This window comes from Dipodomys ordii, unplaced genomic scaffold (assembly GCF_000151885.1).
Source record: "Dipodomys ordii isolate 6190 unplaced genomic scaffold, Dord_2.0 Scaffold187, whole genome shotgun sequence".
Taxonomy (NCBI): domain Eukaryota; kingdom Metazoa; phylum Chordata; class Mammalia; order Rodentia; family Heteromyidae; genus Dipodomys; species Dipodomys ordii.
The window spans coordinates 1510563-1525919 of record NW_012267403.1 but is presented as its reverse complement, the minus strand read 5'-3'; the positions used below and the strand labels follow the sequence as shown (position 1 = coordinate 1525919).

Genomic DNA, 15357 nt, shown 5'->3' with positions numbered 1-15357 from the left:
TGTGTGTGTGTGTGTGTGTGTGTTTCTAATTTGCAGAGGGGAAGCGAAATAAAATACTGAAATAAGGATACAGGATGACCCATAGTAACAACAAGATGTACAAGACACTATGTTGAAAACAAACTTTACAATTTGGGAGGTAGGAGGGAAAATTTGGGGAGATGGGGAGGAAAGAGATGTAGGGGGAAAACAAGGGAGAGTGTAACAATGCTCAATAGGAAGTGGACTCATTACCTTGCTCATGTAACTGTAACCCCTCTGTATTGTACCTTTACAATAAAAATATACATTAAAAAAGAATTGTACTGACTATAGCTGATTCATGTAACTGTAATCCCTCTGTATATAAACTATATGAATACAATTTTTAAAAAAGAAATTAAAAAAACAAAAAATCTTATTGTGATCGATTGAGATTTAACTGAGTCTTTTTACCATGTTGAGTAAAAAAAAAAGCCTTAATGCCACTTTTGATATGAGAACATGGCATCTTTCCATTAATTAAGATCTTTCATTTCCCTCAGCAGTGTTTTATAGTTTTGAATGGTTTCAGCACTTACATATATTCTATCAAAATTTCCCATTTTGGACACAACTGTAAATGTATTTTTACTTCAATTTTTTGTGCCAGTCCTGGGGCTTGCACTCACAGCCTGGGCATTGTGCCTTAGCTTCTGCAGTCAAGGCCGGTGCTCTAATCCAAGGCCACAGCTCCATTTCCAGTTTTTTTAAGTTTAATTAGAGGTGTGTGTGTGTGTGTGTGTGTGTGAGAGAGAGAGAGAGAGAGACAGACAGACAGACAGACAGACAGACAGACAGAGACAGAGAGAGAGAGAGAGAGCACACCAATCTTGGGCTTGAATTGAGGGCCTGGGTGCTGTGCCTGAGCTTTTGTGCTCAAGGCTAGCATTATACCACCACACAGCTCCACTTACAGCTTTTACTTTTTTGGTGCTTAATTGGAGATAAAAGTCTCCTGCCCAGGCTGACTTTTTTCACCCTCAGTTCTCAGCCTCTTGAGTACCTAGGAATACAGGTGTGAGCCACTGGCACCCTGCTTATATCTAATTTTATGAATGACATTCATCCATAGATTTCCTCCTTTGTAATTTCTTTGTTACCAGGCCCTGTAGGATCCTTGTGTCTTTGATTTTCTGGAAGAATTGTGTAGAATTGATGTTGTTTCTTCTTTAAATTGTTCAGTACAATGTACCAGTGTAGTCATACATGTCAGGAAATTTTCTTTGTGGACAGCTTTTAGACAGTAGATTCATTGAAATTAATAAATACTGGTGTAGTTTTGTTGTTTCTCCTTTAGTGGTGGTTTTTAGTATTATATGCCTTTAAGGATTTTTCTATTTGACCTAGGTTGTTAATTTATTGGAGTAACATAATTCATAATGTTGTTCTTTTATTATAGAAGGGCATATAATTGTATTACTGACCTGATTCCTCATATTAATGGCATCTGCTCTCATATTTTCTTTTTCTCTGCTGGTACCAGGGCTTTAACTTTGTACTCAAGAGCCTCACACACATTTGGCTTATTTGTGATTGGCTTTCTACCACTTGAGCCATACCTTCAGCCTAGCTTTATGCTGGTTAATAAAAGATAAGAGTTTCATGATCTTTTTTGCCCAGGGTAGATTCAAATTTGGATCCTCCCAATCTCAGCCTCAGGACTACAGTTGTGAGCCATCAGCAGACAGCTATCATATTTTCTTGATTGGGGACCCTTCATTTCTAAAGCAGGCTTTTCAGTGATATGAATTTCTTGTGTATACTGCTTTTATGTGTACCACATAATGTTTGACATGCAGTTGTTGAAATACTTCTGTTTTTTCGATATTTTTGAAGTTTTTATTTTCTGAATTAGCATACTATAGTATGTAGGAGTTTCATTGTGCATAATTACCTAGACACATACAGAGTACTGTGAACAAGTTTATCCCTTCCATTATATGTCATACCCCTTCATTCCTATCCCCCTTTATCAAACAGCATTTGGTAGATTTCATTATCTTGTCTTCATATATTTATGGTTATGTGATTTAATCCACATTACTCTGTGTCCTTTACTTTCCTCTTTCTCCATTCTACTGATTCCCTCTGAGACATTCTCCTTTTTACCTTATATGCGGACTACCTCATGAATTTGCATGACATCCTTACACAAGAACTATGCTAATTTTTCCTGGATCATTCCAATTTAGTGTATATGTTGCAGAAAAGAGCACCTCGAAATTTTTTTTGGTTGGTTATGGGGCCTGAACTCTGGGCCTGGGAGCTATCCCTCAGCTCTTTAGTTCAAGGCTAGTGTTCTACCACTTGAGCCAAAACACACACTTCTGGCTTTTTCTGTGTATGTGGTGCTGAGGAATCAAACCCAGGGCCTCATGCATGTGAGGCAAGCACTCTACCACTGAGCCACCTTCCCAACCTCACCTCTTGATATTTTTGACCTATTAATTAATCTTTTAATATTTTTGACCTATCTGGGGTACAAATATTTAAGGATTTATTGTTTTCTTTCTTCTTCCCTTCTTTCCTTTTTCTCTCTTTCATCTTCCTTCCTCCTTTCCTTTCTTCTTTCTTTCCTTCCTTCCTTCCTTCCTTCCTTCCTTCCTTCCTTCCTTCCTTCCTTCCTTCCTTCCTTCCTTCCTCCCTCCCTCCTTCCTTTCATTTTTCTATGCTTGAACTAGGGCACTACCACTTGAGCCACAGATCTACTTCTGGCTTTATGTATGTGTGCATGTGTGTGCATGCATGTTTGTGTTTAATTGGATTTAAATAAGTTTAACATTGTATTCTGATGAATTAACATACTTTTTTTGCTGGAGATCAAATCCAGGGTCTCACCCATGCTATGCAAGTGCAACCTCTGGGTTACATCCCCAGTCCTGAATAGAAATTTTTATCTATGGTACTATTCTTTCCTCTAATATATACCCTTTCTCCTTTCAGAGCAGACCACCTTGCCATTGGTTTTATTAGTATATCAGGGACTCAAGACCAAGTCAATATTATGTTAGCATACATTAGCATATATTAATTGTACATAAGGGTTTCATTGTGATACTTTCATAATTGTGTATCACATACTTTGATTGAATTCACCCTCACTATTGCTCTTTCTTGTCTTCCACCCACTTTTGAACAAATTGTAATGTGTTTCACTATTATATTTTCATACATGTAAATAAAACACTGATTATAAGTGCCCACCCCACTACCCTTTCCTTTTAGCTTCAGCCCTCCCATTGGTTTCCCTCTGCAAACAGTTTCCATTTTACATTCATGTCATTTTTTCCAACTCAATGTTTTTAGAAGGACTCATGGGACTTAGCACATAGTTGTACAAATGACTAAGATACACTAAAATGCTATCACGGTACATCTGTTTTCTATTTTATAACAAAGTAACTTAGGACCAGATACTTCATGAAGAAAGTAAGTTTGCTTAGCTCACATATTCAAAAGATGAAAGTCAGGCTGAGCAAACCCATGTTTGTTCTGTACTGACAGCCTCTAGGTGGAACACATTAAAATAGTTGAAGCATGTGTGGAAGAGATCACATAGTGTGATAGTCACATAGTCAGATAGTCTAGACACATTAAGACACTGAACAGTTAAAAACTGGTGACAGTGTTCCTGAAATCCAAGTTCCCAAATGCCAAAAAAAAGGAATTAACTTGCAAAGTTTGTTCCAATCAAAAGCAGCCTCAGAGTCAGCTATGATAACACTTTCATGCAGACTATTCACAGTATAATCTTTGTATTTTACTTTTGCATTTTAAAATTTAAAAAATGGGAGTTATTTCTGCGTGTGTGTGTGAGTGTGTGTGTGCGTGTGTGTGTGTGTATGTGTGTGTGTGTCTTAGGCCTTGAACTCAGGGCATGGACACTGTCCCTGAGCTTTTTTGCTCAAGGCTAGCCTTCTACCATTTTGAGCCACAGAGCCACTTCTGGTTTTCTGGTGGTTAATTAGAGGTAAGAGTCTCATGGTCTTTACTGTCCAAGTTGGCATCGAGCTGCTATCCTCAGATCTCAGGTTCCTGAGTAGTTAGGATTATAGGTATGAGCAACCAGCATCTGGCTGCTGCATTCTTTAAACTACCCACTGTCTATTTTTCTTCTTAGTACATGTTTTTAGCCAACCATTCCTAATTTGACAAAAATTTAAATAAACAGGTATTGTATAAATGTGTTATAGACACATAAACAGAATTGTAGTTTTTATAGAGAACTTTAATCTGAATAAAGTGATGAGTTTTTCAGTAAAAATCTTCAAGGTTTTCTCAAGTTCTTACTAAACCAAACCCATCCCAGTCTATGGAAAGTAGGCTAAATAGGTGTTTTTTCAGTTTTTCCATGATTTCACCCACCTGGTATCCTGAATTAGGTTAATACTTTATGATTCCATGTGCTGTTCTTTGTGGGCTTATAAGTTAAAACTGCTCTCTGTCTCTGGAATTAACATTCCAGTTCCTTAAGGTTTCAGTGGTACATCAGAAGACATGTGTCTCCCAAACAAATGTTACTCTCCTGCGCTGAATAGCTAAACTTGAGGATTGCCTTCTCATAGAAAAATTCTTCCTCTGCATTTGTGAACATTAAAAAAATCCTGCTTTTAACCACTTCCCTTCTTGGAATTGAGTTTTTCTGTTTCCATAAATGTTTTAAGGACCAGCAAGTTGAAGCAGAATGTCTCACATGGCTTATTAGTTCCTATGCCTTTGCTAGTTCTTTCTGAAGTTGCCGGTAGATGGGAAGAACAATCCAAAGGACATTAATGAATCTGTCACTTAGCAGACAGCCCACTGGCTTCAAGGTGTCATTTAAAAGCTTATCCAGCTGTTCAGCCATCCTCTTTTCACAGTTCTTCTCATAGAAAGCTTAGAACGAATCCTTAAATATGTTCAGTTAAATTTAAAAGGTTCATAAAACAAAACATCTCATCTTGAACTGTATTATAGTCATTATCTTCTGAAATATTAGTTTGCTTAATCACACTCCTAATAGGATTCTGTTGAATGAAAAGATCAATTTGTTCTGCAGTGTTCACTGGAGCCTTTAGGAAAAGCTGCTGCAATAATTTTGTAACTCTAACACGAACATTATCTGACATGAAATAAGCTTCAAAATCAATATTCACTTCCTCATCAATGATCTCATTGTTATCCTTTTCTTCATTACTGTCCTTGTCTTCATTATTTTTGTCCTCATTCTTCACTCCATCCTGTTCTTCATTGTGCTGGGCCTGGCCTCCCAGAAGCCAGAGGCCTCAATTCCCCACCTTTCTTTTTACTTTTAAGTGTCCTTTTACTTCAGTGTTTAAAATTGTTTTCTCTTACACAGCATACAGTAGGTTTTATTTTTAATTTAGTCTAATTATCTTGTTTTGGGTGGTTTTTAATATTCATATTTAGGCAATCCTGCTTATAGCTTGTTTCTACTATGTTGTTTAATTTCTAGTTGTCCCAGCCATCATTTGTTCCACTTTTTTCCCCATTTTCTATGGGTTTTTTTGGATTAGATTAATACTTTATGATTCCATGTGATCTTCTTTGTGGGCTTATTAGTTAAAACTGCTCTCTGTGTCTGTCTCTGTCTCTGCATGTGTCTATGCATAATTCTTGATTTCGAGTTTAAAGAATATTTTTAAACTTACTATAGTCTACTTTTCAGTAAAATAATATTATATATACATACAGTATACATATATACACACAAAAATTACATATCTATTTCTCCTATTGATATTCTACTTCTAGTCTTGTAATACTGATAAACTATAGAAAACATTGTTATAATATTTTGCTTTAAATAATTATCTTTTAAAGAGATTGTTATAATTGAACTAGGCCCTGAGAGGAGACTGGAGCTGGGATTGCTTCCTTACAGGTTTTGTTTTGTTTTAGGGATTATAGGAAAAACAAGAACTTTAGCTCCAACCAGCCCAGTTCTTGGAATGAAAAGAATGCCTCTAGGTCCCCCTCTCCTTAAGGACTTGACCCACCTTCATTGTTCTGTTAAGGACTGACCAACTAAACAAGTAGCCAGTAATCCGGCTCCTGCTGGCCTGCTGGCTACATCCTGAGTTTACTATAAACTCCGCCTTTTCACATGTATATGTTAAACTCCACTAAACTCCTTTGTATATGTTTACCTGAAGCCCAGCTTTACCATTGAATTTGTGAGTCATTTAAACCCAAAATGATAGGCTGGTTTAAACAGCCATTATGGACAAAGTGTAACCTCACTGGCCACCTGCGTGTGGTCTGGTATGACTGTGCAATCTTTTGGGTGTGTGACAATCTCATTGGTCGCCTACGTGACCAGGCTTCACCTTCTGATTTTTGCCTTTAAAAACCTAAGCATGTGGGCCGCTCGGGGTCACAGTATCTGCTCCCAAGCCTGTGCTGTGGCCCTGGCCGGTCAGTGTAGGAACCTTCTCAATAAAGTTGCTTCTTTAATATCAACTTTGTTGCGGTGGGCTCTGTCACTCCGGACGACTAGGTGGGCTTGCCTGCCTGAAGTAGGGGGTCTTCCTATTACAATAATAATAAGATAAATTGGACATCATAGATATATACAGACATGATAGACATAATTACCATTGCTGTTGGTCTTCATATTTCCACACAGTATCATTTACTTACATATTTTGGGAGTTCTTCAAAATTTCTTATATTATGGGTATTTATAAATTCATTCAGTTTATACTCAGATGGAGAAGTATTCACCTTTATTTTCAAAATATTTTGATAAGTATGTTTCTTTGGGCCTGGCTTACTTCACTTAATATAATTTTTTCCAAGTTTTTGCATTTCCTAACAAATGGGGCAATGTCATTCTTTCTGATCGAGGCATAGAATTCCATTGTATAGATATACCACATTTTCTTCATCTATTCATCCACTGAGGAACATCTGGGTTGGTTCCATATCTTAGCTATAGTAAATAGTGCTGCAATAAACATAGTCGTGCTGGTAGGTTTAGTGTGGTCTTGTTTGTAAACATTTGGGTAAATGCCCAAAAGTGGGATTGCTGGGTCATAGGGGAGCTCTATGTGGAGTCTTTTGAGGAACCTCCATACTTCTTTCCAAAGTGGTTGAACAAGTTTACACTCCCACCAACAATGCAGTAAGGTTCCCTCCTGTCCACATCCCTAGAGTTCTTGATTTTAGCCATTCTAAGTGGAGTGAGGTGGTATCTCAATGTTGTTTTGATTTGCATTTCTTTTATGGCTAGGGATGCTGAGCATTTCTTCCTGTGTCTATTGGCCTTCCTTCTTTCTTCTTCAGAGAAGTTTCTCTTTAAGTCTTTAGCCCACTTATTTATTGGGCAGTTGTTTCTTCGAGGATTTGTTGTTGGGGGATTTAATTTTTTGAGTTCCAAGTATATTTTAGATATGAGACCTTATTAGCAATATCTAGTATATGTCTGAGTCAAGCAGAAAAGATAAGATAAGGTGATGTTAGGGAAATGAACCCTAAGATATATATTCAAATGTTTTTTTTTCTTTCATGCGATTGTTTCTAACACATTTATAATATGATTTTTTTGTTGCTTTGTATGTCCCTTCCCCACAGTATAACTCCTGCTTTCACTGTATTTGATGTCAGCATAATTTGTGGAGGGGAAGGGGAAAAACAAATCATTTAAATAGGGATACAGGTAGACCCATTGCAACAATATGTACAAGTTGTTATGTCGAAAACGAACTTTACAACTTTGGTGGGGGGGGGGGGCGGGGATGATTGGGTGGGGGGAGGATGGGAAGGGATGGGAAGGGGAAACAAAGGAGGAGGCTACAATGCTTGAGAAGAAATGTACTCATTATCTTGCTCATGTAATTGTAACCCTTCTGTACAGTATTTTCACAATTTAAAAAATATTTTGATAAGTATAAAAGCTTAAATTTGTTCTTATGTCCATTTTTTCCTGGCTAACATGGGTTCTCATGAGTAGTCTATGATCATACTTTATGTTTATAATTGTTCATTTATATTTGCTTACTTTTAAGAATTTCTACTATTAGCTTTAACGAAATTTTATTCTGATGAGCCTTATCATATTATTCTGCCTATTCCTTGTGCTTTAAGTTTACCTCTTAGGCTCATGGCTATTTTTGGGGGGGGGGTCCAGTCGTGGGGCCTGAACTCTGGGCCTGGGCACTGTTGTTCTACCACTTGAGCCACAGCACCACTTCCAGCTTTTTTTTCTTTTTGCTTATGTGGTGCTGAGGAATTGAACCCAGGGCCTCATGCATGCAAAGCAAGCGCTCTATGTGGAGAGCTGCCGGAGCCGCGACCAAAGACGGCTGCAAAAGCAACATTGTGGCTGCAAAAGCAACATTGTAGCTAAAATGGCAGGGCCACGTGGTGCGGCTGCGACCTAAGATGGCGAGGGCTCCCGCCTTCCGTCTTCCCCGTGACGAGTGCTCTCTGTAAAAACTCCTTATATGGCTATGACTTGGCTCCTAGTTTGCTTCCGTGTTTGCAGCCCTATCAGTATATGCCACATGGCGCTTCAGGATTGGCCATCCAGGAGGCTTATAACCGGAGCGCAGGGGCGGATGGGAGGAGAAGCAGGAAGAAGAAGGAAGAAGCGGGCAGGAGAGAAGTAGGAAAAAAGAAGCTGTAAACAAGGTCCTGAATAAACCGTCTGAAAGAAGAACCTGTTGTCGCGTCATCCTTGCGGGTCGAGGTGGTCGCGACAGCTCTACCACTGAGCCACCTTCCCAGCCCCGGCTCATGGCTATTATGTTTTCAGGAACTTTGAAATTTTTTTTCTGATTTTCAAATACAAATAGCAACAGCTTTTAATATGCGGAATCCTTTGGTGATTCCCTTTTCTTTTAAATTGTGAAAATACCATACAGAGGGGTTACAATTATATGGGCAAGGTAATGAGTGCATTTCTTATCAAGCATTGTTGCCTCCTCCTTTGTTTCCCCTTACCATTGCTTCCCATCTCCCCACCTCCCCCCCACTTTGAAATTTTTGACTTGTTTCTTTTTTTTTGTTTGTTTTTGTTTTTTGCTTGTTTTTGTTTTTTTGCTGGGTGTGGGGCCTGAATTCTGGACCTGGGTGCTGTCCTTCAGCTCTTCAGCTCAAGACTAGTGCTCTACCACTTGAGCCACAGTGCCACTTCTAGGTTTTTCTGCTTATGTGGTTCTGAGGAATCGAACCCAGGGCCTCATGCACGCAAGGCAAGCACTCTACCACTGAGCCACCTTCCCAGCCCCTTGACTTGTTTCTTGAAATAATTTTTTGTCCCTTCCAATTTCTATTCCTTCTGATGCTTAACTTGTATCTATATTAGAGTTTATGAAATTGTCTCATGGTTCACTGATACTCATATCTTTCTTTTTAAATTTTTGTATTACATGTTAGATAAATTATTGTTGTATCTTATGCTCACTGATAATTTGTCCTATAATACCCATTCTTTTTTTATTTAATACAGCATATTTATTATCTCATGTTTAGTTTTCAACATATTGATTTTAGTTACATTACATCGTTAAATACTACATTGATCAATGTTTCTACTTCTTAAACATATATAATAGTCATAACTGCTATACTGGCTGCAGATATTTGTTTTATCAGTTTTGGGTAATTTCTTTCTAAGTGTTAATAAATTTTGTCTTAATAATATATTCCAACTTCTTGGCAAAATGTGTAGCTCTTTTGAGTACCATATATAGTAAATTTTCAACTTGTTATTGAAATATTGAAATATTTGTATTCCTATAAATTTATTTTGTGGCAATCCTAATAATTGAACCCAGTGCCTTGCACTTGTGAGGAAACTGCTCTACTACCTGAGTCATGACCTCAGTCCTTTTGATTTTTAGTTTATTTTTCCAAAGAGCCTCATAATTTAGCCTAGGTTAGTCTTAAACAGTTATTACAGATGGTAAACACCATGCTCAGTTTTTGAGGCAGTCTTACTTTTTGCCTAAATTGGCCCCAAACTGTGATCCTCCTCTTCTGTCTCCCATGTAGTTAGGATTACAAGTTTGGGCAATTATGTCCAGACCATATTCTTATAAATATTCTTGATCATTATTCAGGAATGCTTTTATGTTACTTGGGAACCCATATGGTTTCAGGACTTAATTTTAGATTTGTTAGGAAGGACCAGAGCAGCATTCAATCTATGGTTAATATTTTCCATAATATTTCCATAATGGAGAGGTAAAAACCTTTCTGCCTCTTCTACACATTTTTTGTGCATGTATAAAATGAATTATTACTTTAGCTGATAGAAAAAGGAGCATGTCCATGAACAGCATTATTTCCATTATTTGTTTTATCTTTGAATAGTGCTTTCTGTATTTTTTCAATTTTCTCAAATTCTAGTGCTGATCAGGACACAGTCAATACTAGAGAGCTACTCTATTCAGACCTCTTCAGCTCACTACAGATTCCATTTAAACTAGCCTCCTCTCTATTACCCAGAACTACAGAATCAGTGATGTTAGAATTGCAAGAACCCTTAAAGGCCATATGATTCGCCACTGTTATTTTGCATACAAAAAACTTGAATCATAGGGTGGTCAAATTCTCCAGTGAAGTTCTTTCATATATTCACTGGCAGATCCAGATAAAAGGATGGCCTTCTTAAACCTTAGTAGTTCTGTTAACTATTTTCATCTTTTTCACCTCTAGCTTTAAGCTATTCTTTAAAGACAGATCTAAGGCATATTTCAAAAGGGATGCTCACAAAAGCACAGAACATTTCACAAAGAAGATATATGGCAGATCTTGAAAGTTGTATAAAAATTCATGTAAGCATATAGGAAGATGGAAGTACAGAAGGCAGTATTTCAGAAAGCATTGTGGCTTGAAGCTGCAAAGTGAATCCTAGAAACTATAAGTACCTTCATATGGATGGAGCCCAGCTATGCTTAAGAGTTTAAATTTTAGTCTGCAGGAAATAATGACTCATTGAAGTATGAAAATAATTTATTAGATTTAGACACCAACAAGATGGGAGAACAAGAGGTTTTGGCTCTCATCTTCCCATAGAAACACTGATATTGATGATGATCACCTATAGATGAGAGTACTTTTGTGGGGACTTAGATACCCACCAGAGGGACTGGCTCCTGGAGCAAAAACATCACATAGTAGATGCATTTAAGAGGATAATAGTAACTATTTTACTTCACTCATGCCATCCCTTCCCAAAAGCAGCACAGCTCAATGGCAAGAGACTTCCTCATCTTGTGAAGTCTGAGGGGAAATTGAGAATGTAGTAACTGCCTAACTTATGTACACACATGAAGGTACTCAATTGAGTCTTGACCTATCTAGAACATTGATGGAATCCAGATATGTAAATTGTCTGATGGCAGTTTAGTATCAGGGAAAAGTATCAGGGATCAAACAGACACAAAATTCAACAAAGGGCCACTGTTTCTATAAACCATGTGGCAAGTCCACCAAGAGACCTACTGGTCGACATCATAGAATACAATGTATATGGATATTCCCAACTAGCCCATCCAGTTCCTCATGTGATCCTTTGTACATGCACACATGTGGATAGCTAGCTTGAAGCTTGACTGGAAAGAAGAGCTTACAATCACAGGGCAGTTCCATGAGGAAAATAGACTGTTTCAAGAACAACTGTGGCTTTTTGAGATCAAGTTAAGGCATAAAGTCCTACAAATTTACTTCTTAAAGACAGAAGGGCATAGAAGCAATTGTATGCATAGGAAATTGAGACCTATCAAATGAGACAGCTATGAAATATCTGAATGGATAATTACTGAAAAGCTCTCTCTCCAAAAACCAGTAACTAAAGGTTGGAGATAACTCCTTTAAATGTCAAAACAACAACACAAGACTTCAAGAATTGAAAAAAACAGGTAAATATGATACAACCCAAAGAAACAAAAAATTCTGGTAAATGACCTCAGCAAAATGGAGATCTATGAGTTGTCTGACAAATAAGTCAAAGCACGTGTTTTACAGAAGCTCACTGAGCTACAATACCACACAAAGAGACAAATGCAAGAATATAAGAAAACAATAGGCTGGTCACCAGTGGCTCACACCTGTAATCCTAGCTATTCAGGAGGCTGAGATCTGCGGATTGAAGTTCAAACCCAGCCGGGCAGGAAAATCTGAGACTCTTATCTCCAATAAACCACCAGAAAACCAGAAGTGGTGCTCACCTTGAGCTGAAGAGCTCAGGGACAGCACTCAGGCCCACAGTTCAAATCTCATGAGCAACAAAAAGAAAAAGAAAACAATGTATGATAAGAAGTTCTGTAATGAGATGAGACTAATAATCAAATATAGATTCGGAAGGTGATAAATACAATGAATGAAATACAAAGGGTAATAGCTTCAATTGATTCAATGAAGTAGAAGACAGAATCTGTGAATAAGATGTGACATTTAAAATTTACCAGTCAGAGGAGAAAAACAATAGAAACGTGAAGAAATCTTATGGAAATTAAATGAAACAAATATGCATTATATTAGTTTCAAAGGAAAAAAGAGAAAAGGAAAGTTGATTGAAATACATAATGGCTTGAACACTTCAAATGTTGTGAAGTATATAGACATTTAGGTTCATTAAACTCAAGGTCCTCAAGTATTAACAACCCAAAGAAAATTATACTAAAACCCATTATGAAAGAAATCATTAAAAGCAGTGCATAGTCAGATGCCAGTGGCTCATGAGTATAATCCTAGCTAAGTATTTAAGTAGCTAGAAAACTAAAATCTAAGGACCACAATTTGAAGGCAGCCTAGGCAAGGAAGTCCTTGAGACTCTGATCTCCAATTAATTACTAAAATGCTGGAAGTGGAGCTGTGGCTCAAATAGTAGAGCACTAGCCTTGAGCAAAAAAATGAAAATAAAAAAAGGAAAAACAAAAAGCTCAGGGCAGTGCCCAGACCCTGAATTCAAGCCCTAGGACCAGCATACACAAAAAGAGAAGACAGTGACTGGAGAATTTTGAAAGCAGCAAGATAAAAATGAGTGGTTACGGGCATGGGATGATCCTGAATACTATCAGTGTGTTTCTTAACCTTGTCAACAATGATGGAACTGAGAGAAACAACAAACAAATGTTTCACCAGGAATATTATGACTAGCAGAATTGTCTTTCACAAAGGAGTTAAGGCTTTCCCATGGATTAAGGGAAATGAGTCTGCACACGCACACACATACACACACACACACACAGCATAAAAAGGCAGTTCAGGCTCCTTTGCAGATAGACTGAGGAGCCGGTTCCCCATTGGTGGACCATCTCAATTTTTGAGGAACATTTGTATTCTTTATATGTCAATAGAAAAGCTAAAATTTATCAACAACTTACTGAAAACAATCCAGAGAGAAGTCACTCACAGCACAACTGATGCTTTCCAGGCTGTTCTCTCAACTCTGCCTCTGCCCAAGAATGGTTTATGGCTCAAGATTGTCCTTTATCAGAAACAACCAAGGATGGCCAAAGAGGGGTGAGAAAAGTTCCATGCCTGATGCATTCTTACTAACAATGTGTTGGTCTATACCTAAATTTGCTTCTTTCTATAAATTCCTGTGTTAGAAGTTCCTCCTTTGATGCTTTTTCTTCCTCCTTCTCTTCTTCTCCTTTTCTCCCTTTGACAAGTTGTTTCAAACAGTTGGATTTTGATGTAGGCAGTGCACCTATTTACAAGAGCAATGGCCAGCTACTTGACAATAAAATCTTTGTAATTAATATCAGGTCACTTAGTAGCTAGGAAAAGGCCAAATTAAGGGTCAAGAAAACAAATAATGAAACTAACAGAGGTAGTGACCCCCTCAGCCCTGAACTTCTGGGAAATGACCTTGATTTTGAGTTGTAAAGGCCAATTTTATGATTATTTTGAGATCATGCAATGAATAAAACAAGGATAAAGTGAATCTGGAAAGGTCTTCAAAGTAAAAGGAGTCTAGTCTGAGTAATAAACTATTCAGCAGGAAGGATAAATCAATTATAGGAAGTAAAACATGAGCTATCTTCTTATCAAAACTCGGAATTATGCACAGCATGATGAATTGACTTTTATAAATTTGGTTTATTTTATTGTGAATTTTATAGGTTTGTACAACTGATAAAATTATGCCATGAATATGCCATGTCATTGTAATGCCTGAACAGATTTCAGAAAACATCTGGAGAAGTAGACATTGGTGAGCTACTTATGAACATGGTAATTTTTACCAGAAAAACAGGTGACTTAATGCTTAACAGTATATCTTAGTTTACTGAAAAATATCAGTAGACTGGATTGGGGAGAACAATGTCTTCTTGTAATATTTCCATTATTTCTCAAGGAGCCTGTCACTAGATAAGAAAGTTCAAGGTGCTTTTCCAATTATTTAGGGAGTTATAAGAAAGCAAATCAATACAGAAAAAAATATCTGTTTCTTCAACACGATACAAAATGTTTTCTGTATAAAACACTGAAGACAAGGAGCTAGATGAAATGGCTTCCTAGAATTGTTAAGTATTTGTGTTTCACAGTCTCTGTGACAGATGATACTAGGATGTAATGCAATGAAACATCTTTCTGGGGTCTGTGGAGGATATATTTTCTGTGAGACTTTGGCTTGCCTGTGATGAGTGATAAACTTTTAAGGGAGGTAATATGTGGGGTGATTTTTGATTCCTTATTTTATCTTAATGCTTGCCAATGTGAAATTTACAGCTAAATGGGAATTATAGTAAGGATTTCACAAACAGGAAAACCCCCCAAATATAGGGTGGATTTATATGGTTTGGAAACTGAACTCTTGTGTTCAACTTTTGGTTCAATATCTGCTTGTTCCTTAATTTTTCTTGGGTATTTCTTTTTTGTCAGTCGTGGGGCCTGAGCTCTGGGCCTGGGCACTGTCCCTTAGCTTTTCGGCTCAAGGCTAGCACTCTACCACTTGAGCCACAGTGCCACTTCCAGCTTTTTCTGCTTATGTGGTGCTGAGGAATCAAACCCAGGGCCTCATGAATGTGAGGCAAGGACTCTACCACTGAGCCACATTCCCAGCCCCTCTTCCTTAATTTTTAATGCTCAATTGTTTCAGGTTTGACATTTTTAGACAGGGATGGAGGAGATAATAAAGAGAGGTTAGGAACCATGTTTTTCTATGGCAACTGTCTGGTTGCTGAGTTTTCTGGTTGTTTTTGCCTGCGCACTGACCCTGAGCTTTTTATGCCCAAGAATAGTGCTGTACCACTTGAGACACAGCTTCATCTGTGGCTTTTTTTGGTGGTTATTTAGAGATAAAAGTTTCAGAGGCTTTCCTGCGTAGGCTGGTTTTGAACTGTGACCATCAGATTTCAGCTTTCTGAGTTGCTA

At 37.7% G+C, this 15357-nt stretch overlaps 2 pseudogenes; one reads left to right on the top strand and one right to left on the bottom strand.

The window, feature by feature from the left end:
• Positions 1-4299: 4299 nt before the first annotated feature.
• On the bottom strand, positions 4300-6637 carry LOC105999305 (annotated as a pseudogene).
• A 6684-nt stretch (positions 6638-13321) lies between these two features.
• On the top strand, positions 13322-14015 carry LOC105999303 (annotated as a pseudogene).
• Positions 14016-15357: the final 1342 nt, after the last annotated feature.